The 25,568-nt window shown below is 35.8% G+C and overlaps 1 pseudogene; it reads right to left on the reverse strand.

Moving 5' to 3' along the window:
- Positions 1–25,568, reverse strand: part of LOC138919745 (regulator of DNA class I crossover intermediates 1-like) — an 85,103-nt pseudogene that overhangs the window by 52,445 nt on the left and 7,090 nt on the right.

The raw sequence follows: 25,568 nt of genomic DNA on the forward strand, positions 1-25,568 counted from the left end.
ACTAATTTTCTCTGATTCTCAAAAAATTTATATCACTTGATGGTGAAACTGGCAGAAAGTGAGCCACTGATGATTAAGTAGCTAGGAATTAAAGTTTTTTTCCCTTTTGCAATTACTGATTATAGCTTTTAGCTGTTTAACCCACTCATTGTTAATTGTGCTGTTTAGGCAATATGCTGACTCCCGCTAGGCTCCTATACGTAACATCTTCCTGGTGCCTGCATCACCATGGTAATGCGTGTGTGAGCTGTTTTTCAGGAATTGGAACTCCTTGTCCACTTCAGGCCAGTTGAGACCACCAACTCATCAACTGGGCCCACGGAGATGTCCGACAGGTGACTTGAAGGGGCTAAAAACTCTCCCCTCAGATCATGCTGATGTCGCCATTTTGTGAACATGGGTCCTGTGAAGAGGCATCAAGTCTGACTACGCTTGAGCAGATCATCATTACCTCACCTCTCCTCACCTCCAGTCACCTCTCTCCACATGTCAGACCACGTTGACCCCGGCCCATATGTATCCCTGAGTCTCTGTTTTCGGGGAAGCAAATTTCAGGCTCATGAGCTCGCTTCCTCACATGGCTACCTTGTGAGTAAACCCTCTCACTGCTGCTATCTCGTCATCTCAGTGTTTGGCTTTCTGGGCGGCGGGCAAAAATGAACCTGGTTGGGTAACAGTGGCATGTCACAATTGTTAAAATAACTTAAAAAAATTTTTGTTTAACTCTCACCTTAACTGGGCCAAGTTCTTCCTTGCTGCCTTGTCTTTGATAGTGTAAACTAATGAAAAGAAAATGTAACAGTTAAACACATAGGTGGCAATAAAATTGATTATCTTTTACAAATATTTAAAATTCATACTGTTCTATACAAATATGAAAACATATGGAACTCTTAAGCAAATCATTCCAGGGTTATAATATTACTGTGTTTTATAAAAATTACATTATTACTAGAGAGAGATTTTTATGATAAGGAAAGTCAAACTATGCATCCAAAGAACACTTAGCATGGATATTAGTTCATTGACTAAGGTCTTAATAGTTTAATAATACTGCTAACAGTCAAACAAACAAAAACTGGAGCTAGGATAATCCCTTTATACATTTTCCAATGAATAAAACAGAGTTGATAATGACTCTTTCAAATACCTAATAATATGCAACCTAGCTAAAACCTACTTGTTTTCCATATCATCAATGCAGAGGTTAGACGGGACAAGATGAGGCGACATTGGAAGTTCTAAATCATGTTTTCTCAGGGGCATTTTTATGTCTCTATTCATATTCACATGATCGGTTTTCTCACAGTTTCTATAATGAAAAAGTTGCAATTAAAAATTAAGAATGAATAATAAAATCTTTTAAAAGCATTGGTTGATATACCATGGTCATTAAGTAAATGTACATCTTAGATATTTACTAAAACCACCTATATTCTATACATGATAGAAGACATTACAGTACTAGCAACTATCACAGATAATTCAAATCATCTTTTTCTTCATCATCTTACATTCTCCTCATGAAAGGGGCCCTACAAATTTTGCTTTATTTATTTATTTATTTTTTTTTAAAGATTTTATTTTTTCCTTTTTCTCCCCAAAGCCCCCCAGTACATAGTTGTGTATTCTTCATTGTGGGTTCTTCTAGGTGTGGCATGTGGGACGCTGCCTCAGCGTGGTCTGATGAGCAGTGTCATGTCCGCGCCCAGGATTCGAACTAACGAAACACTGGGCTGCCTGCAGCGGAGCGCGCGAACTTAACCACTCGGCCACGGGGCCAGCCCCGAAATTTTGCTTTATTTTTTGATTCCTTCAAAACTCCCCTAACCCCTAGACTGTATCAGTTGCTATATTACACTTTCCCATAGCACTACATATGTTCTCTATTATAGCACCTACCATAGTTTACTGTACTTGATTAACTCTATCTCCCTCACTAGATTTTTAAACTTTAGATGCAGCAGCCTTGTCTCTCCTTATAGACGATATAACTATTTTGACCGCTTAGTACTTTTAATTATGATCCTTTTCCAGGAAATGCTTTTTACACATGCACAAACTACAGAGTTGCAGTGGAGAGCTTCTATCTTCTTATATAACCCTGCTTCCCTGGAAAAAATAATTGGTTTAGTGGCAACCACCTGCCACTCAATAATGGTATTACACCCCTCTGGTTATAAGTAATTGTTCCAGCGCTGAGACCTGACACCAGCAGAGCAAGGCAACCTCCTTCCAGCGGAATTAAAAAATTCAGAATCAGAGAAGCAGCTCTCAGTATTTCCCTGGTGGTGAAATTGGAGAGATGAGCAATGTTAGTTCATAGTGGGGTTTTTTTGGATTTTGTTTTTCCTTTTTCTCCCCAAAGCCCCCTGGTACATAGCTTCTAGTTGTCAATGTTAGTTTTTTAATGTCACATTTTAAGCTTCATTGATGAAGACAGTCTGAGAGAATAAAACTAGTATCTGAAGTGAAAAAGAATCTTGGTAGTATTCAATTTCCTGACTCAAGCAGTCTCTGAGGCCCAGAGGCACCACTACCCTTCCTTTCAGTTAAGTGTCTTAGTCCGTTCAGGCTGCTGTAACGGACTACCATAGACTGGGTGAACTATACAAAATAGAAATTTATTTCTCAGTTTGGAGGCTGGGCAGTCCAAGATCAAAGTGCTGGCAGATTCGCTGTCTGGTGAGGGCTCGCTTCCTGGTTCACAGACAGCTGTCTTCTCCCTGTGTCCTCACACAGTGGTAGAGGTGAGAGAACTCTCTGGGGTCTCTTTTACAAGGGCACTAATTCCATTCATCAGGGTCCACTCTCCTGACCCAATCACCTCCTAAAGGCCCAACCTCCTAATATCACATCAACATATGAATTTTGGGGGCACACAAACATTCAGTCCACAACATTAAGTAAGTAAATATATATTTTTCAAGTTTCTGTAATTTGCAGTCATGAGTCCTAACTAATAAAATCTTTCTTTGGTAGAGGAGGAAAAATCTTTTCTCTCTACCCTTCTAAATTATCAGCTGGGGGCCTGTAACAAAAGACAGATTAACAAGAGAAAAAGCATACAAATTTATTTAATATAAGTTTTATGTGGAAAACTTTGTAAGGAAATGAAGACCCAAAGTGGTTAAACCTGAGCATTTTTAAGCTAGGTTTGATGAAGAGCGGAAAGTCCTGGGGAAATGGGACAGGACAAAAAGGGGTATCAGCTAAGTGTAGTAAACTGAGGGAAACAGCAAGGTCTGTTCATTAGAGTCCTCTCGGTGTTCCCTCTGCGTTGGAGATAACAACGTTCCTTTTCTTGGGGTATAGCGAGGGCACCTCTCACATGAAAATCCTTCCTGCACATGCTGCTTCCTCAAATTCCTCAGCTCAAAATATTCAATATGCCAAGGTGCCTTATTTTTTGGTAGTGTGGGGGATCAGAATTGGCCACCCCAAAATGTGTCTCTTTGGCATGAGGATTATTTGGGGCTGATTACTTTTAAGAAACTGCAGACAGGCGAGAAGCTCTGAAAAGTAGAAGCTACCCTCTGTAAAACACATTTACATTTGTAAGGGAAATCTCCATTTGTAAAGGTAACTCCCTCTCTGTACCAGGAAGAGGGGGGATGTCCTTATGTCCAGAAACTCCTATCAAGGCAGAAGGCAAGGACTTAAATCCGCATAATAACCTTTCTCTTGTTTACTGTCCTTTTCTGGTAATCTCCCATAACTGACTCCCTCCCACCCCCAACATGCTCCTTTGTCTTTAGCCAAAGACGGTATTTAAGATGACAACCTTAGCCAGTCTGGGAGTTAACCAGTTTTCCTGGATTTTTCCCATGATACATGTTACAAAGCTTTGTTTGATTTTCTCCTTTTATTCTGTCTCATGTCAATTTAATTCATAGCCCAGCCAGAAGAACCTACAAGAGATAGAGGAATTCTCTTCCTCCCCTACAGCAGCATGTCCTGCCCCTGTTATTTTCTGTTCTACATCCAGAATCCAATACAATACTTAGGGTAAGTACTCAAAAAACATATGTTCAATGTATGAATGAAAACAGAGTGAGGGAGAAAGGAAATATATAAAGTTAAATACATCACTGGACAGCCACATGTAAAAGAATTAAACTGGAACCCTATCTTACACCATACACAAAAGTCAACTCAAAATGGATTAAAGACTTAAATACAAGACCTGAAACCATAAAACTCCTAGAAGAAAACATAAGGAATAAGCTCCGTGACATCAGTCTTCATGATGATTTTCTGGATTTGACACCAAAAGTAAAAGGAATAAAAGCAAAAATAAACAACTGGTCCTACATCAAACCAAAAAGCTTCTGTATAGCAAAGGAAACCACCAACAAAATGAAAATGCAATCTAAAGAATGGGAGAAAATACCTGCAAATCATATTGTCTGATAAGGGATTAATATTCAAAATACATAAAGAGCTCATACAACTCAATATCAAAAAACAAGAATCGATTAAAAAATGAGCAGAGGACCCTCTGAACATTTAAGATGACAACCTTAGCCAGTCTGGGAGTTAACCAGTTTTCCTGGATTTTTCCCATGATACATGTTACAAAGCTTTGTTTGATTTTCTCCTTTTATTCTGTCTTTTTTTCCAAAGACGACATACAACTGAGCAACAGGTACATGAAAAGGTGTTCAACATCACTAATCCTCAGGGGAATGCATTCAAAACCACAGTGAGACATCACCTCACACCTGTTAGAATGACTATCATCGAAAAGACAAGAGAGGGGGCTGACCACGTGGCCGAATAGTTGTTTGTGTGCTCCAGTTCAGTGGCCCAGGGTCCGCCAGTCCAGACCCTGTGCACAGAGCTATATACTGCTCATCTAGCCATGCTGTGGCAGCATCCAACATAGAAAAACTAGAATGACCTGCAACTAGGATATACAACTATGTACTGGGGCTTTGGGGAGAGAAAGAAAGAAAAAGAAGAAGATTGGCAACAGATATTAGCTGAGGGCCAATCTTCCTCACAAAAAGTAAAAAAAAAAAAAAAGACAAGAGGTAAGAAGTGTTTGCAAGGATGTGGACAAAAGGGAACCCTTGTGCATGGTTGGTGGGAATGTAAATTGGGGCAAGCTCTATGGAGAACAATATAGAGGTTCCTCAAAAAATTAAAAATAGAACTATCATATGATTCAGCAATCTCACTTCTGGGTACATATCCAAATAAAATGAAAACAAGATCTCAAAGAGATATCTGCACTCCCAAGTTCACAGCAGCATAATTCACAGAGCCAAAATATGGAAACAACCTCAGCGTCCATCAATGGATGAATGGATAAAGATGGTGTGGTGTGTATATGTGTGTGTGTATATATACAATGGAATATTCCTGAGCCATGAGAAAGAATGAAATCCTGCCATGTGTGACAACATGGACGGAGCTAGAAGGCATTATGCTAAGTGAAATAAGCCAGACTGAGAAAGACAAATACTGCATGGTATCACTTACATGTGGAATCTAAAAAAAAAAAAAAAGTCAAACTCATAGAAACAGAGAATAGAAAAGTGGTTGCCAGGATCTGGCGACTGGGGGATAGGGAAAGGTTGGGAAAAGGGTACTGACTTTCAGCAAAATGATGAATAAGATCCGAGGATCTAATGTAAGACATGGTGACAACAGCTGATAACACTATTACACAAATGAAGAAAAAGAACTAAATATAGCAAATATATTTACAACAGAAACTTTTATTCCTAAAGTTTATTAATAATGTATTTACTTCTACTAAAGTGTGACTACATTTACTTGTGACAACTGTCATCTGTGGAGAAACAAAAATAGCACAGAAAGGAAAAGAGGAGACACTAACAATACTGTGATCAATTTCAATCCCTTTTTATGAACTCAGTTCTTAAGCTCTCATTTTAGCACTTGTTTTAAAAATTAAATATCAGACACAAGTTTCCTTGAGAGAGAAAAAAATACTCTGATTAAACTTTTTATTTACTTGAAGAATCAAAGTGCAGGCCAAAATGAACTTTATTTTGAAGTATTAGACTACTATAGTTAACATCCCAAGAATGTCTAAGGAATTCAAGTTATGAGATAGGAAACTAATCATTGAGGCAAAAACTTGTTCAGCTCTTCCTTTCAAACAAATTCTCCAAATAGGATAAGACAGTAAAGATATTTATTCCCTGCTCTTTAGCCAAACTTTGGTAACTATCTGCCTAGACAAAATAACATAATAATTGAAACAACGCTATAAGTTTAACCATACCTTATAAAATTAATTTTATATAACACACCACCTAAAAAAAAATAAATGGATTAAACAATAAAACATTTTAAGCAGAGACTAACAAAGCTTCTAATTTAAGAGGGCAATCAAGTTTTAAAATTACTTTCCACATCCTTTGAGTTCTAAAATTACAAAATTATTGGAAAACTAAACATTATGATCACATCAGACTCAAAACAAAATGTTACTGGAGAGGCTGACTTACCAGGTCTTTTCTTCTGGCAAGATATCTGATTTACCATATACAGGTTAAGGAGGTCTAAACTGACAGCAGAATTTTTGACAGGGGATAAAACTCCCCGTAATTTCATTTTTGATTTTAACCTTTTCTTTTCAAAATATTCCTAAAAAAATTAAAAATAAAAAGTTCTTCTAGCAACCATATAGTTTCAGGCAGAATCATCAATAATAAAAAGCAATAATGCTATTAAATAATTGACTTGATATTTTTTATATTTCTGTGACACCTCCTTTACATGTTTACATGTAAATTAAAATGAATCATGATAACTTGTAGTTTGCCCAAAGACTCTAAATTACAGCTTCTTATAATCTTTCTTTTGTTAAGCGTAATGCCTTTAAAACAGAACTGTATAAAGCCATTCCCAGGTATCAAAAGATTAAAAAAAATTATCTGAATGTGGAACGTTTTTAAAAACCTGATAAAACAAATGTGATAGGCTAAAAACTTGTTTTTCTGCAAAGTATGCTATACCACAGATATAAAAAGCCTAAAGATACGCATAGCTGTGTGCCAATAAAAGTCAACTGAAATGAGAAGAGAAAAACAAAAAGAAGCTATGTGAGAACTTATCTGCAGCCAAAGCTAACTTAATTCTGTTATCTCCCCATGACTCCTAGATTTTCTTTTATACCAGACTTGTAAATAATTATCATTTTTCATTCAGTATTTATTTCTGATTGAGCAGAATTATTCTTATTTTCATTCTTTTTCTCTCAGATTACATCCTTAATTTAAGAAGTTCAAAGGCATTTGTTCAAAATTTGTTTATTGAGCAACTATTATGTATTAGACACTATAACAAATTGTGAAAACATCTTCTTCACTATATAACTCATAACACAATGGCATAAACGTGATTATAAATGTGAGATATAAAAAGTGAAAAAAGTCCAAGATGGTAAAAAGTTTAATGCAAGAGGAAGTATCATTTTTCCAAGAAGTTAAGGTTTTATCACATTAATATTTCAGAATATTAATAATAGACTTTTAAGATTCTAAAAAACATAAGAACTGTAAGAGACTTGCCAGCTATCAAGCAAAAAAGTAAATGCTGCATTTTTATGCAAACTTAACCACAGATAAAAAAGTGTTTCGTTTGAGTGATGTGCAGCTCCACATTGGGGCTTCTTTAAAAAGATCACACTATGGTCAGCAATGAAATGACAGAACCTTCAGGATGTAAATATTTTTCCCCTTTGAAAAACATGACTCTGGATCATATAATTGACAGTGTCTTGGAATTAAGATATTATTTCCTAAGGCACTGTACTCTGTGAAGGATAAGACCATAATCAGAAAGAGAATGACACAAACAATTACAACTGAGCATCAGGAGTATGTAAACTACAGGTAGATGTGGGGAGAGTTGGCAGAGGGAGGGCAGGAGGAGAGGGAAGCTTTCTTAGAAAATGACTTTTTTCTAAGATAGATGGATGAGTCAGAGTTAGCCAGAGTGTGGGAAGATAATGTTCCAGGAATGAAGAAGAACAGTACAAACACTGTGTATGAAGGGAGCAAGCCTTTACTCCAGGGGACACGGCTGAAGAGGTTGAACCCTCATAATCTATCCATCATGATAACCTCTGATCTTTCTTTTCCTAGAGAGAACAAAGGTATGTAACTAATTTACCTGACAAGGTTAGGCTCAACTTTTTTTGGGGGGGTAACTTTTGCAGACAATTTCACTATTTTATTATTTGCTATCAAATAAACAATAAATTCAAAACACATTTCCAATCTTTTTAGCACATTATCAAAGTTGTTAGGACAGTTAGACCTCCACATACAATTCCTATGGGGATATCTAAGACAAGCAAATCTTTATTTAGTAAAAAATGTACTAAAGCATGAGTATAAAAGACAGATTGTTAAAATATTTAAAATATGTTATATGTATAGTTATGACTTCCAATGGCTTTTGGTGACATATTTCATATTATAGGATATCAAGTTTATTTCTAAATATTTTTTGTGTGGTATTTTAACTTTTTATTAAGATTATGATAGTTTACAACCTTGTGAAATTTCAGTTGCACATTATTGTTAGTCATGTTGTAGGTGCACCACTTCACCCTTTGTGCACTCCCCTCACCCTCCCTTTCCCCTGGTAACCACCAATCAGTTCTCTTTGTCTATATGTTTAACTTCCACCTATCAGTGGAGTCATACAGAGTTCGTCTTTCTCTATCTGGCTTATTTCACTTCACATAATACCCTCAAGGTCCATCCATGTTGTTGTGAATGGGACGATTTTATCCGTCTTTATGGCTGAGTAGTATTCCATTGCGCGCGCGCGCGTGTGTGTGTGTGTGTGTGTGTATACATATATATACGTGTGTGTGTGTGTGTGTGTATACATATATATACCATATCTTCTTTATCGAACCATCAGTTGATGGGCACTTAGGTTGCTTCCACATCTTGGCTATTGTAAATAATGCTGTGATGAACATAGGGGTGCATGGGACCTTTGGAATTGCTGACTTCAAGCTCTTTGGATAGATACCCAGTAGTGGGATGGCTGGTTCATAAGGTATTTCTATTTTTAATTTTTTGAATAATCTCCGTACTGTTTTCCATAGTGGCTGCACCAGTTTGCATTCCCTCCAACAGTGTATGAGGGTTCCTTTTTCTCCACAAACTCTCCAACATTTGTCACTTTTTGTTTTGGTTATTTTTGCCATTCTGACAGGTGTAAGGTGATATCTTAGTGTAGTTTTGATTTCCATTTCCCTGATGATGAGTGATGATGAGCATCTTTTCATGTCTATTGGCCATCCGTATATCTTCTTTGGAGAAATGTCTGTTCATGTCCTCGGCCCATCTTTTGACTGGGTTGTTTGATTTTTTGTTGTTAGGCTCAACTTTTTTTAACAAGTCTCATTTGGTAGAGACAAGTAAAAAATAATTAGAAGATAAATAGAAAACTTCCAGAAGACAATCAAATTTTAAATTGAAAATAGACATTTAAAAGGAGCAGCCAGGGAGACAAATAAAATCTTAAGAACGTGTCAAAGGAAGCAAGGGAAGAGCTTGTTTCAAGATGAAGGGAACGGGCAGCAGTTCTCTGAAAGAAGACTGTTCACTTCATGAAGTGCTAAATAAAGTTTGTATCACCAAAACAAAAAAGATGAAGGTTATGGAAAAGCAGATGATGACACATTAAAGTATATGAAAAATATCTTTGGAATTGAATAACATAAAGTTCAAATTTTTTTATTGAATTTTAGTTAACATAGAACATTATGTTAGTTTCAGGTGTACACGTAGTGATTTGACATTTACACACATTACGAAATAATCACTACAATGATTCTACCAACAATCTGTCACCAAAGTCATTATAATATTATTGACTATATTCCCTACATTGTATATTATACCCCCATGGTTTATTTACTTTATAACTGAAAGTTTGTACTTCTTAATCCCCTTCACCTATTTTGCCCAACCTACCACCAGCTTCACCACTGGCAATGACCAGCCTGTTCTCTGTGTCTATGAGTCTGTTTCTGTTTTGTTTGTTCATTTGTTTTGTTTTTTAGATTCCACATATAAGTGAAATCAGATGATATTTATCTTTCTCTGTCTGACATATTTCACTTGGAATAACACCCTCTATATCCATCCATGTTGCTACAAATGACAAGATTTCATTCTTTTTTACGGCTAATATTCCACTGAATAAATATATGCCACATCTTCTTTACCAATATATCCACCGATGGACACTTAGGCTGCTTCCACATCTCGGCTATTGCAAATAATGCTGCAATGAACATAAGGGTGCATATTTCTTTTCAAATTAGTGTTTTTGTTTTCTTCAGGTAATACCCAGAAGTCAAACTGCTGGGTCATATGTTAGTTTTTAATGTTTTTAGAAGCTTCCATACTGTTCTCCATAGTAGCTGCAACAGTATACATTCCCACCAAAAGTGCGCGAGGGCTCCCTTTTCTCCACATCCTCACTAACACTTGACATTTATTGTCTTTTGATGGTTTTGATTTGCATTTCCCTTAGGATTAGTGATGTTGAGCATCTTTTTACATGTCTGTTGGGCATCTGTAAATGTCTTTGGAAAAATGTCTATTCAGTTCCTCTCATTTTTTTATTGAATTATTTTTTTGATATTGAGTTGTATGAGCTCTTTATACATTTTGGACATTAACCCTTTATCAGATATATCATTTGCAAGTATATTCTCCCATTTGGTAGATTGCCTTTTCATTTTGCTGATGGTTTCCTTTGCTGTGTAAAAGCTTTTTAGTGTGACGTAGTCTCATTTGTTTATCTTTGCTTTTGTTGCCCTTGCCTGAGGAGACAGATCCAAAAAATTATTAAGACTGATGTCAAACAGTTTACTGCCTAAGTTTTCTTCTAGGAGTTTTATGGTTTCAGGTCTTACGTTTAAGTCTTTAATCCATTTTGAGTGTATTTTTACACATACCGAAAGAAAGTAGTCCAGTTTCATTCTTTTGCCTAGAGCTGTCCAGTCTTCCGAATATCATTTATTGAAACAGCTGTCTTTTCCCCACTGAATATTCTTGCCTCCTTTGTTGTAGATTAATTGACGATATATTTGTGGGTTTATTTCTGGGCTTTCTATTCTGTTACATTATCTCTGCATTTGTTTTTGTGCCAGTATCATAATGTTTTGATTATTATAGCTTTGTAGTACAGTTTGACATCTGGAAATGTGATACCTCCAGCTTTCTTCTCTCTCAAGATTGCTTGGCTATTTTGGGTCTTTTGTGGTTCTATACAAATTTTAGGATTATTTGTTCTAGTTTTGTGAAAAATACCAATGATATTTTCATAGGGGTTGCATTGAATCTGTAGATTGCTTTGGGTAGTACGGACATTTTAACAGTATTAATTCGTGAGCACATACATCTTTCCATTTATTTGTCTTCGGTTTCTTTCATCCATGTCTTATAGCTTTCAGAGTATAGGTCTTTCTTCTCCTTGGTTAAATTTATTCCTATGTATTTTATTGTTTTTGATGCAATTGTCCTGGGAGGGTTTTCTTAATTTCTCTTTCTGATAGATCGTTATTAGTGTATAGAAACCCAACAGATTTCTGTATATTAATTTTGTATCCTGAAACTTCACTGAATTCATTTATCCTAATAATTTTTGGTGGAGTTTTTAGTGTGTGTGTGTATATATATATAAACAATATATATAAAATAAAAAGTATATATATATATTTAGTATAAAGTATCATGTCATCAGTAAACAGTGACAGTTTTACTTATTCCTTTCCAATCAGGCTGGCTTTTATTTTTCCTACTAATTGCTGTGTTAGGACTTCCAATATAATAAAAGTAGTGAGAGTGGGCATCCTTGTCTTGTTTCTGATCTTAGAAGAAATGCTTTCAGCTTTACACCATCGAATATGATATTAGCTGTGGGTTTGTCACATACAGCCTTTACTATGTTGAGGTAGGTTCTCTCTATACCCACGTTGTTGAGAATTTTTATCATAAATGGATGTTGAATTTTGTCAAAAGCTATTTCTGCATCTATTGAGATAATCATACAATTTTTATTCTTTGCTTTGTTTATGTGGCATATCACAATGACTAACGTGTGCATACTGACCATCCTTGCATGCCTAGGAAAAATCCCACTTAATCATGGTGTATGATCCTTTTAATGTATTGTTGATTTTAGTCTGCTAATATTTTGCTGAGGATTTTTGCATCTACATTCATCAGGGATATTGGCCTATAATTTTCTCTTTTTGTAGTGTCTTTGTCTGGTTTTGGTATCAGGGTAATGTTGGCCTCATAGAATGAGTTTGGAAGCATTCCTCCCTCTTCAATTTTTTGAAATAGTTTGAGAAGGACAGGTATTAATTCTTTAAATGTTTGGCAGAATTCACCTGTGGAACCATCTGGTCCTAGACTTCTGTTTCTTGGGAGATTTTTGACTACTGAGGCAATTTATTATTAGTAATCAGTCTGTTCAGATGTTCTATTTCTTCCTGATTCAGTCTTAGAAGACTGTATGTTTCTAGGAATTTATCTATTTCTTTTAGGTTGTATAATTTGCTGGCATCTAATTGTTCATAGTAATATCATGATATTTGCATTTCTGAGGTGTCAGACATAACTTCTCTTTCATTTCTGATTTTACGTATTTGGGGCCTCTTTTTTTTTCTAGATGAGTCTGGCTAAAGGTTTATCAATTACCTTTTCAAAGAACCAGCTCTTAGTTTCATTGATCTTTTCTATGGTATTTTTTCAGTTTCTATTTATTTCTGCTCTGATCTTTACGATTTCCTTCCTTCTACTAACTTTGGGTTTTGTTCGTTCTTCCTTTTCTAGTTCCTTTAGTTGTAAGATTAGACTGTTTATCTGAGATTTTTCTTACTTCCTTAGGTAGACATGTATCATTTACTTGCTCTTTGATTTCTTCAATGACACACTGGTTGTTAAGCAGCATGTTGTTTAGACTCCATGTTTTGTTATTTCCAGTTTTCTTCTTGTAGTTGATTTCTAGTCTCATACCATGGTGCTCAGAAAAGATGTTTAATATGATTTCAATCTTCTTCAATTTACTGAGACTTGTTTTGTGGCCTAACATATGCTCTATCCTGGAAAATGTTCCGACCGACTTGAAAAGATGTGTATTCTGCTGTTTTGGGATAGAACGCTCTGCATATATCTAGCAAGTCCATCTGGTCTAATGCGTCATTTAAGACCAATATTTCCTTATTGATTTTCTGTCTGTATGATTTATAAAGTTCAATTTTGACACTAGTAAGAGCTGTACAGTGAAGTGGACCAAGGAACAAATGGGAGATGAGAGTGAAAGGGCATAGCAGGAAAGAGAAAGGACCCAGAGACACCTTTACTTGTCTAATAGGAGAAAATTCAGTATGTGTAAATATCAATGGAAAGCGGAAGTAAATGGAATCCAGATCACAGACAGAGAGACCTTCCTTTGATCAGAGGGAATTACTTCTGTAGTTAGAGGAGGGAAAGAGAAGATGGATGAAGAAGGAAGGTGGTTTATAGAACTGGTGGTAGAAATTTGAGATAATTCTCATCTGATAGCTTCTATTTCCTCTGAACTATGATACAAGGTCATTTAACGAGCATGAAGGGATAAAGAATAGTGTTGGGAAAGAGAGGTTTGGGGAGGTAAAGGAAGGTATGAAATTTTCAAAGAAGAGAAAAGTGACACGATTAGAGATCAACACCTTGGGAAGAGCCATGTGTCTTTCCCTTTCTGACAAATATTCAAAAGAATGATCCAGATAGAGTTAGATTACTTTTTAAAAACAGTCTTGGGACAGCCTTCATTCATAGTTTATTTATTATTGAGTGTCTATGTTATTGCTAGAGACAGTTCAAGGCACAGGAGATAGAAAATGAACAAACGTGGTAAAATCCTTCTTCTCATGAAGATATTTTAATGGGGGGACAGAATAAACAAATTTCTAAGAAAATATAGGATTATGAAAGAGTGACAAATTAAAGAGGGTAAAGGAGAGACAGCATTTGGAGGGCAGGGAGCTATTTAGATGTAGTGATCAGAGAAGGCCAATCTAAGAGGACATACTTTTGCTGAGACTCAAATGTTGACAAGCCAGACATGCAAATATCTCGAGGGAGACTATTCCAGACAAAGAACAGTGGCAGAAAGAAGGTCAGTGTGGCTGAAATAAAATGAATAGGACAAGTAGTAAGAAACAAGGTCAGAGAGGCAGGCAGGGTGCAGATCCTTCTGGTTCTTTTAGACTTTGGTAAAATCAGATTTCATTCTAAGAGCAATGAAAAGCAATTGAGGCTTTTAAGCTGGGGAATGATAAATTCTGATTTGTGCCTTTAAAAGATCATACTAACCACTGTGTCACAGACTACAAAGGAGTAAAAGATAAAGCAGAAAAACAGTGATAAATTCAATTACATTAAAATTAAGAACTTTTCTTCAAAGACAGGATTGAAAAACTAAAATTAAAAGCCAAAGGACAAATATACCTGACAAATAATTCCTAAATACATAGACACAATAAGAAAAAGACAAACAACTCAAATAAAAAATGAAAAAACTACTTGGAAAAGTACCTGACAAAAGAGGAAACCTGAATGACAAGATAGTCAGTCTCATTAGTAATCAAGGAAATACAAGTTAAATTTACAATGAAGCATCAATTCACTGAGTTAACAACTATCCTGCTTTCATAATAATCACTCCCTTGCTTTTCTTTAAATTTTACTACCTTCGAACATATTTTTTCTGTTTTGGCACTTTTCGTACACGGAATCTTACTGCTTGTATTCTTTTGTGAGTTGCTTTCTTTATCCAACTTTATGTTTTTGAGATTCATCCACACTAATTACGCGTAGTTGAAACATTTTCACTGCTCCATCATTACTTGGGTATGCCACTATTTGCTTAACCATTTTACTGCTAATGGACATTTGGGTGGTCCCCTTTCCTTCCTCCTCCCCGTCCTTCTTTCTCTCTTTCTCCTCCTTCTCTCTCTTTTTTTTGTTTGCTACTTAACAACAACAATATCCAAACAAGCTTGTACATGTCTCAAAGTTCACAAGTGGAAGAGTTTCACTCAGATATATACTGCTGAGCTGTAATGTACATACGTGCTCAACTTTACTGTGTAATGATCAATGTAATTAAAAAACAAAAAAAGGTGGTAGGTTATAAGGCCATTATACTACTCTAGGCAATAAATGATGACGATTTGAATCAGGGTGCTAATAGTATAGGTAGTGAGAAGTTATCAGACTTGGGATACATCTTGGAACTAGAATGACAACAAGAATCAACAAGGTCCTTAAGTCTCTGCCTAAGCAAAATGGTTGGTTATCAACCTATCTACAAGGTTGAGAAGGCTAAAGGAAGAGAGTCTTCCAATTCCACTTAGTTATTACCCTTGGAAAAATGCTTTAGAAGATCACTTTTTTCATAAAGCTAACACAAATAAACATATTCTCTTTACCTTTTGCTTTCTCCTTTCCTGCTTGATCAGAACCCTGGTCCTGAAAAAGGAAACAGGATAAAAAACACAATGATTAAAGAAATGGTCTCTAAAATGATTGTTGAGCCAGCCTGGTGGCAAACTGGTTAAGTTCACATGCTCCACCTTGGTGGCCCAGGGTTCCTGGGTTCAGATCCCAGGCACGGCCCTACACACTGCTCATCATGCCATGCTGTGGCAGCATCCCACATACAAAATAGAGGAAGATTGGCACAGATGTTAGCTCAGGGACAATGTTCCTCAAGCAAAAAGAGGAAGATGGGAACCAGATATTAGCTCAGGGCCAATCTTCCTCACCAAAATAAATACATAAATAAAATAAAATGATGTCACTTTAGTTGAATTAAAGATTTGGAATTAAAATCTAAAAGTATAGTGATAATTATGCTATTTTATGAAAAGAAACTATGAAAATGTTCTCAAATGTTAAAGTATATACTGTTTCACAAAATTTTCTTAGATAGAAAATCCAAGAGCTAATAAGAAAGACTCTACACCTATCATTAATAATGAAGCATAAAATACATCTGAATTATAAAATCAAGATAAGCAAAGAGAAATCAATGCATTGGCAAGGAGGTACCACTGAAACATTCTCATATGATAGCACTATTCTTGGTCAATGCTGCCATTTTAATTTTCCTTGTATTTCAATATTCTACTTCTATCAACAGGAAGTAGAGAAAGGACCAAAATCTATATAGGATTGAAAGAAATGTTAAGTTTATTATTAGAGCAATTCAGTTACATTACTATATCAGCTATGCATACTTGAAATCTCATAACTTCTTTAAAACACAGCTAGCTTTTATGGATGTGCTTCACAACTATGATCTCTGTGCCAAACACTGCAACGAATCCCATGATAGTGCAATATTTAATGGTTATAAATTATTTGCTCTATTAATAATAGTAGAATGCCATAAAACATTCATGACAAGATAAGCGGATATGCACAATAAATCTTTTGGATATACATGAAACTATGATCTCAAATTCAAGATTTATACAAGAATTATAAGTAAAATGACAAAATGTATTTTAGCTACATGAGATTATATAATAACATGAAAATAATAATTGCTAATGATGAGTACCATATGTCTTGCACCTTTCTAGACACTTCAGATACTTTACGTGTACAAACTCATTTAATCTTCACAGGAACTCTGTAAGGTAGGTTCTATTTTTATCCCCATTTTACTGATGAAGAAACTAAGATGCAGAGAGGTTAAGTAACTTGCCCAAGGTCACACTGCTAATAAATGGTAGAGCCAGACTGAAACCTAAGCATTTTGGTTTTGAAGTTTTCAACCAGATATTATACTGTCTTCCAAGAATTTCAACTGTGAATATACAAAGCTGCTCATTTTCCAAATGATTTTCATAAACTACATGAATGACAGTTACTGAATACCCCCAGACTTTGGTACTTACTGAACTTGTACTTTAACATACTTCCAAATAGCTATGTCTTAATTGACCATTTTGAGTTCACTGAGCAAAGAATTTGATCTGCCCAGATCCACGCAGCATAAGTGCACTGCTGGCATTCAAACTTTAGAAAAGAAAAAGGAAATAAATCACATTTCATTGACCCATCAAACGCTAAGGCTGGAGAGGACATTAGAGATTAGTTTATTCTCCATCATTTTAAAACTTAAGGCAAAGAAAGCAAAGTGGGGGCTGGACCGGTGGTGCAGCAGTTAAGTGTGCGTATTCCGCTTTGGCAGCCTGGGTTTCACCGGTTCGGATCCCAGGGGTGGACATGGAACCGCCTGGCAAGCCATGCCATGGGAGGCGTCCCACGTATAAAGTAGAGGAAGATGTGCACAGATGTTAGCTCAGGGCCAGTCTTCCTCAGCAAAAAGAGGAGGATTGCCAGCAGTTAGCTCAGAGCTAATCTTCCTCAAAAAAAGAGAAAGCAAAGTGACTTTTCAAAGTCCTGAAATATAAGAAGTATGACAGAGCCAGCAGTATTAAACAATCCAGATTACAGAGACAGTAGGAAGAAAAATCAATTCTATAAGAAGTTCCCACATTATAAAGATCAATAGAATTAGGGACTAGCCAAAGCCTAAACACAGTCTTCATATATGTATAAATCAAGTGATTTTACTCCAGGCTGATTTTCCATTATCCAGGACGCTCTTATGGCTCTCACCAAATTCTATGTACTCCATAATCCCTATTCCTATGTGCCTAAGGAAAAATTAATTAGGATTTCAAGACCAATTGCTAGATTAGCCTACTAATACTAGACCACAGTGAAAGTGAAAAAAGATCCTAACGTATAAGTCAAAGGCAATTTCATAAAAAGAACATTTTAAATTATTATTAAGGCAACCAATGCTACTAAATAGTACTATATGTCTAAATGTTTTACCAAATATAGTCACTCTCAATTACCTGCACTAGAAAAGAAAACTGCATCAGTTAGGATTCTTAAGTTACAAGAAATTGAAAGCTCCTTTGGTTAATTTAAACAGAAAATAAATTTATTAAAAGAAAATCAGGTAACCAACAAACATGTCAACAAGGCTGAGGAAGCACGTTTGGCACCTGGCAAGAACAAGGAAGTCTAGGGAGCTGTGGCATCATAGTCAAAATCAAGCCATAATTAGCCTCCTAAGAACACCACTGCCAGCACTGGTGAACACTAAACACCACTGACTGCACCAGTTCCACTCCTGGACAGTGAACACCACCCCCTGGCATCACTGGCATTAAAATTCAATCCTGCTGCAGCTCTTGCAACTGCTTCCAACTACAATAGAAGCTCTGTAGTCCCTACTTCTTTGTGTTACTAGCTTCTAATTCAAAGTACAGGACAAGAGCATCTAAGTCTCAGCTTAGGTCACATGCCTATTTGCTAGCTGCAAAGCATAGTGAAACAAATGTCTGGGTTTTTTCCCCAAGATTCCACATAGGGAGGTGGTCTGTGCCTATCACCAAAACTCATAAGGTAGGAAATACCCCCACACATAGATAAGGGGCTCAGATGCTTGGCTGCCAGTGAGTACAAATGTCCACTAAAGAGATGCAGATTAAAATTAAACTAGTTGACAATCCAAGTGACTTTTTACTTGGCTATGTCAGTGGAAAAAAAAAAATATATATATATATAGTCCTAATAGTTGCTTCTAACAGTTTTGCTTAGGCTAACTTAAAATAAAACTGTAAAATTGTTTTTTTTTCTCCCCCAAGTGTTGACCAAGATGATGATATAGGAGGATCTTGAGCTCCCCTCTTCCCACAGACACACCAAATGTACAGCTACACTTGGAGCATTCTCTCTGAAAGAGATCCAGAAACTAGACTAGCGACTCGTACACACGGGACAAATGCAAAAATACCCAGGTTGAAACAGGTAGGAAAGGCTGAGATACACTCTCATCATAATCCCCACCCCTGCCACAATGCCATACAGTCAGAAGGGAATCCCCAACTCCACCTTCTCCCTGAGGAGCAAAGGGTTTGACCTCCACATCTAGTGCTCCAAATTTTAAGACTCTCACCAAACAGACAGACTCCCAAAACACCTAGCTCTGAAAGCCAATGGGCTTGTGTCCACAGGACCCACAAGACTATGGCAAATAAATAAGCATTCTTAACAGGAATGCAGCACTCACCAGAGCTATCCCCTCAGGGTTCAACATGGAGTGAGCAGGCAAGTATGTTTTAAGTAAGCCTCATGGTAACCACAAAGTAAAAGGCTAGAGGAGATATACAAGACAAAGAGAAAGTTATCAAAGTATACCATAGAGAAAATCATCAAATCACACAGGAAGAGAACAAGAGAGGAAGAAAGGAATAGAAGAATTACAAAACAACCAGAAAACAACAAAACGGCCATGGTAAGTCCATCCATGTAAATAATTACTTTAAATGTAAATGTTTTTTGGCTGAAAGGATTAAAAAACATGACCCAAATATATGTTGCCTACAAGAGACTCATCTCAGCATTACGGACACAAACAGACTGAAAGTAAAGGGATGGAAAAAGATATTACATGCAAAGGGAAACCAAAAGCTATGGTAGCATAATTCTCAGACAAAATAGACTTGAAGACAAAGACTGTAACAAGAGACAGCAAAGGCCATTACAAAATGATAAAGGAGTCAATTCATCAAAAGGATACAAAAACTGTAAATATTTATGCACCCAACATTGGAGCACCTAAATATATAAAGCAAATATAAACAGAACTAAAAGGAGAAATAGGCAGCAATAAACAATAGCAGGGGACTTCAAAACCCCACTTTGAACAACAGATTGATCATTGTGATATTGTAATTTACAATAAGAAATACACATTTGGATGCAACCAACATAGGAGCACCAAAGTACATAAAGTAACTATTAACAAACCTAAAAGGAGAAGTGAACTACTACATAATAATAGTAGGGGACCTAAACCCCACTTAGATCAATGGATAGATCATCTAGACAGAAAGTCAACAAGGAAATAATGGAATTAAATGAAAAACTAGACCAGATGGACTTAATAGAACATATATAAAAACAGCAGAATACACATTCTTCTCAAGTGCACATGGAACATTCTCAAAGATAGACCATATGTTGGGAAAGAAGGCAAGCCTTAATAAATTTAAGAAGACTGAAATCATATCAAGCATCTTTTGTGACCATAATGCTATGAAACTAGAAACCAACTACAAGAAAAAAGCTACGAAAGTGACAGATATGTGGAGGCTAAACAACATAGTACTGCACAACCAATGGATCATTGAAGAAATTACAGGAGAAATCAAAAGATATCTGGAGACAAATGAAAATGAAAATACATTATACCACACCAACTCATGGGACGCAGCAAAAGTGGTCCTAGGAGGGAAAATCATAGCAACACAGGCTCACCTTAAAAAACAAGAAAAATCTCAAGTAAGCACTTTTAAACTGCACGTAACAGAAATAGAAAAAGAAGAACAAACAAAACCCAAAGTTAGCAGAAGGAGGGAAATAATAACAATTAGAGCAAAAATAAATGAAATTGAAGCCACAAAAATGGTAGAAAGGATCAACGACCAAGTGCTGGTTCCTTGAGAAGATAAAATTGACAAACCCTTAGCCAGACTCACTAAGGAAAAAAGAGAGGAGGCTCAAATAAAATTAGAAATGAAAGAGGAGAAATTAACCGATACCACAGAAATACAAAGGATCATAAGAGAATACTATGAAAACTATATGCCAACAAATTGCAAAATCCAGAAGAAATGGATAAATTCTTAGACTCATACAATCTGCCAAAGCTGAATCAAGAAGATATAGAGAATTAAAAAGACCAATCACAAGTAAAGAGATTGAAACAGTAATCAAAATCCTCCCAAAAAATAAAAGTCCAGGACCAGATGGCTTCTCTTAAGAATTCCACCAAACATTCAAAGATTTAATACCTATCCTTCTCAAACTATTTCAAAAAATTGAAAAAGACTGCATACTTCGTAAGTCATTCTACAAGGCCAACATCAAGCTGATACCAAAGCCAGACAAGGATAACACAAAAAAAGAAAATTACGGGCCAATTTTGCTGATGAACAGAGATACAAAACTCCTCAACAAAATACTGGCAAACCGAATACAGCAAAATCTTAAAAGGACCATACACCATGATCAAGTGGGATTTATACCAGGGACACAGGGATGGTTCAACATCCACAAATCGATCAATGCGATACACCAAATTAACAAAATGAGGAATAAAAAACGTGATCATCTCAGATGCAGAGAAAGCATTTCACAAGATCTAACATCCATTTATGATGAAAACTCTCAATAAAATGGGTATAGAAGGAAAGTATCTCAACATAATACAGGCCATATATGACAAACCCAAGCCAACATCATACTCAACGGGGAAAAACTAAAAGCCATCCCTCTGAGAACAGAAACAGGACAAGGGTGCGCACCCTCACCACTCGTATTCAAAATAGTACTGGAGGTATAGCCAGAGCAATTAGGCAAGAAAAAGAAGTAAAGGATATCCAAATAGGTAATGAAGAAGTGAAATGCTCACTGTTTGCAAACGACATGATTTTATATATAGAAAACCCTAAAGAATCCATTGGAAAGCTATTAGAAATAATCAACAATAACAGAAAAATGGCAGGGTACAAAATGAACTTGCAAAAATCATTTGCATTTCTGTACTCTAATTACAAACTATGAGAAAGAGAACTCAAGAATACAATACTATTTGCAATCACAACAAAAAGAATAAAATTTCTAGGAATAAATTTAACCAAGAAGGTGAAAGACCTATACAATGAAAACTATTAAGGCTTTATTGAAAGAAATTGATAAAGACATAAAGAAATGGAAAGATATTCCGTGCACACGGATCGGAAGAATAAATACAGTTAAAATGTCCATACTCCCTAAAGCAATCTGCAGATTCAATACAATCCCAATCAGAATCCCAATGACATTCTTCACAGAAATAGAACAAAGAATCCTAAAATTCATATGGGGCAACAAAAGACCCCAAACAGCTAAAGCAATACTGAGAAAAAAGAATTAAGCTGGAGGCATCACAATCCCTGATTTCAAAATATACTACAAAGCTATAGTAATCAAAACAGGATGGTACTGGTGAAAAAACAGACCTACAGATCAATGGAACAGAATTGAAAGCCCAGAAATCAAATGACATATCAGATTTAATGCAATCCCTATCAAAATTCTAGTGGCATTTTTCACAAAAATAAAACAGACAACCCTATTATTTGTATGGAACCACAAAAGATCCCAAATAGCCAAGGCATAATTGAGAAAGAAGAAAGCTGGAGGCATCATACTTCCTGATTTCAAACTATATTACAAAGTGACAGTAATCAAACTGTATGGTATTGGCATAGAAACAGCCAGACAGACCAATGGAATAGAATATCCAGAAATAAGCCAGAAATATATGGTCATTCAATTTATCACAAAGGAACCAAGAATACACAGTGGGGAAAGGACCGTTTCTTCAATAAATAGTGTTGGGAAAACTAGACAGTCACATGCAAAAGAATGAAACTGTAACCGTTATCTTACACTGTACACAAACATCAACTCTAAATGGATTAAAGACTTGAATATAAGACCTGAAACCATAAAATTCCTAGAAGCAAACACAGGGGGTAAGCTCCTTGAAATTGGTTTCGGCAATGATTTTTTGGATTTGACACCAAAAGCAAAAATTAAAAAGTGGGACTACATCAAACTACAAAGCTTCTGCACAGCAAAGGAAACCATCAACAAAATGAAAAGGGAACCTATGGAATTGGAGAAAATATTTGCAAATCTTATATCTGATAAGAGTTTAATATCCACAATATGAGGAACTCATACTACTCAACAGCAAAAAACAAATAACCTAGTTAAAAAATGGGCAAAGGACGTAAATAGGCATTTTTCAAAAGAGACATGCAAATGATCAACAGGTACAGGAAAAGGTGCTCAATATCACTAACGCTCAGGGAAATGCAAATCAAAACCACAATGATTTATCACCTCATGTCCTTTAGGATGACTTGCATCAAAAAGAAAAGAGAGAACAAATATTAGGATGTGGAGAAAAGGGAACCCTTGTGCACTATTGGTGGGAATATAAATTGGTGCAGCCATTATGGAAAACAGCATGGAGGTTCTTCAAGAAATTAAAAGAACTACCATTTGATCGAGCAGCACCAATTCTGGGTATATATCCAAAGAGAAATCAACATCTCAAACAGATATCTGTACTCCCATGTTCATAGGAGCCTTATTCACAACAACCAAGGTATGAAGCAGATTAAGAGTACATCAATGGATGAATGGATCAAGAAAATTTGGTATATATATACACCATGGAATATCATTCACCCTTTTAAAAGAAAGAAATCCTGGGCCAGCCCAGCAGCATAGTGGTCAAGTTCGCATGCTGTACTTTGGGAGCCCGGGGTTCACAGGTTCAGATCCCAGGCACAGACCTAGCACCACGTGTCAAGCCATGCTGTGGCTGCATCCCACACAAAAAGTAGAAGAAGACTGGCACAGATATTAACTCAGCAACAATCTTCTCAAGCAAAAAGAGAGAGATTGGCAACAGATGTTAGCTCTGGGCCAATCTTCCTCACAAAAAAAAGAAAGAAATCCTGTCATTTGTGATAACATGGATGAACCTGGAAGGCATTAGATAATTAAGGCAGACAGAGACAAATAGGACATGGTACCACTTATATGTGGAATCTAAAAAAAAGTTAAAATCATAGAAACAGAGAACAGACAAGTGGTTGCTGGGGGGTCAGGTAAATAGGGAGAGGTTGGTAAAAGCATACAAACTTTAAGTTATAAGATGAATAAGTTCTGAGGATAACATGGTAACCATACCATTTGTTAATACAAAATAACATTGTATTGTATAATTGAAATCTGTTAAGAGAGTAGAACTTAAATGTTCTCACCAAAAAAGAGAAATATCTGAGGTGATGGATGTGTTAATTAACTTTCACAATGTATGCATATATCAAACCATCACATGGTATACTTTAAATATCTTACAATTTTATTTGTCGATTATACCTCAATAAAGGTAGAAAAAAATAAGATAGAAAAGACGGGAGAACAAATGAATATATCCCCAAATAATGGGGTAAACTAGATGGAATTTTATATCTGAGAAAAAGAAAAACGTGCAGATAATTAAAATAGCTTGCTATATATAAAATGTGAATCCTCAGAAGTCATTTGCTACTTTGACTACTGCAATATTAAGTATGTAGCTAGCTACCATAATTATACATTAAAGAGTCTCCTTGATTTTATGCAAATGTTCTCCTATATTTCTTACTACATTGGTAATAGCAATAAAACACAGCTCTGATTATCACTTAGGGACGTGACTTCCATTGCCTGCCCCAACTTAGATTTCAACTTTGTTTTCCATTCCTGCGTTTCATGTATTCCAACACCCGACCAAATGAAAATATAGTTTTTCTTCTCCATATATGGAGACTCCTCCCACCATATTTTGTACTGAAAACTTTCAATATCTTCAAGACCCCATTCAAACATCAGTTTCTTCATGAAATTTATATGCACTTTATAAAAAACAATTTTAAGAGTTTCTCTAATTTTTGTCCTGAAATTTAAATTACCAGAGATTTAGGTGTGGGGAGGTGGGAATGAAGCTCATCTCTTTAACAGTAATTACTATGTTATTCTAGAAAATGGATTTTTAAAGAAATATATTGCAACCATCTCTTTCAGTAAAAGTTTAAGTGAACAATATTAGTTGCCATTATAGCTACATACTGAAAATAAAATCAAAAGGCCATAACTTCTTCATAGAACACTCCACAAGTTATCAATTGTGGGAAGCAGGGATATAGATTACACTACCTTATTCTTCATTAAGATAGAAAGAATAAAGTAAAATAGAGAAGTGTAAAGAGGTTAAGAAAGGGAAAGAAGAGAAGAGAAGGGAGGGAAGGGGAGAAGGAAAGAAGAGAGAGAGAAAGGAAGAAATAAAACCATACTGACTACAAAAATATAACAGGGCATTCTGCCCCTTGCCATTCTTTCTAGTAAGCAAAGATTTAAAGGAAAACGCTAAAGAAATACTTTCTTTAAAAAAAAAAAAGACAGGCAGTAATGTGGTCAAGGAAACATCAAGAACAACACGAACGTACATTTTACATGGAGTACGCAGGAGATGTTGAAACTACATTAGGGATTAAATACTATGGGTGTCACATATCTTAACTGTCAGCTAGTCTTGAATTTTCTTTTTTGTTTATTTTGTTTTGCTTTTTATTTTTCTGCTTAGTTTATCTTTTTAGTGGCGAGGTGCCATGCAAAAGAAACCGTTTCCAGATTGTTACAATCTTGTAATAACATCTTAAGTGTGATTCAAAGTGAAAAATGTAAACAAAATTAATAAAGCAATAACTAACAATTGAAAAAATTATTTTATGGCTTGTGTCACAGTGAAATTAATATTAACCTAAGACATCATAATGTTAACATTGTTAGCTAGCAGAC

The sequence above is a fragment of the Equus caballus genome, chromosome 21 (assembly GCF_041296265.1).
Source record: "Equus caballus isolate H_3958 breed thoroughbred chromosome 21, TB-T2T, whole genome shotgun sequence".
Classification (NCBI taxonomy): domain Eukaryota; kingdom Metazoa; phylum Chordata; class Mammalia; order Perissodactyla; family Equidae; genus Equus; species Equus caballus.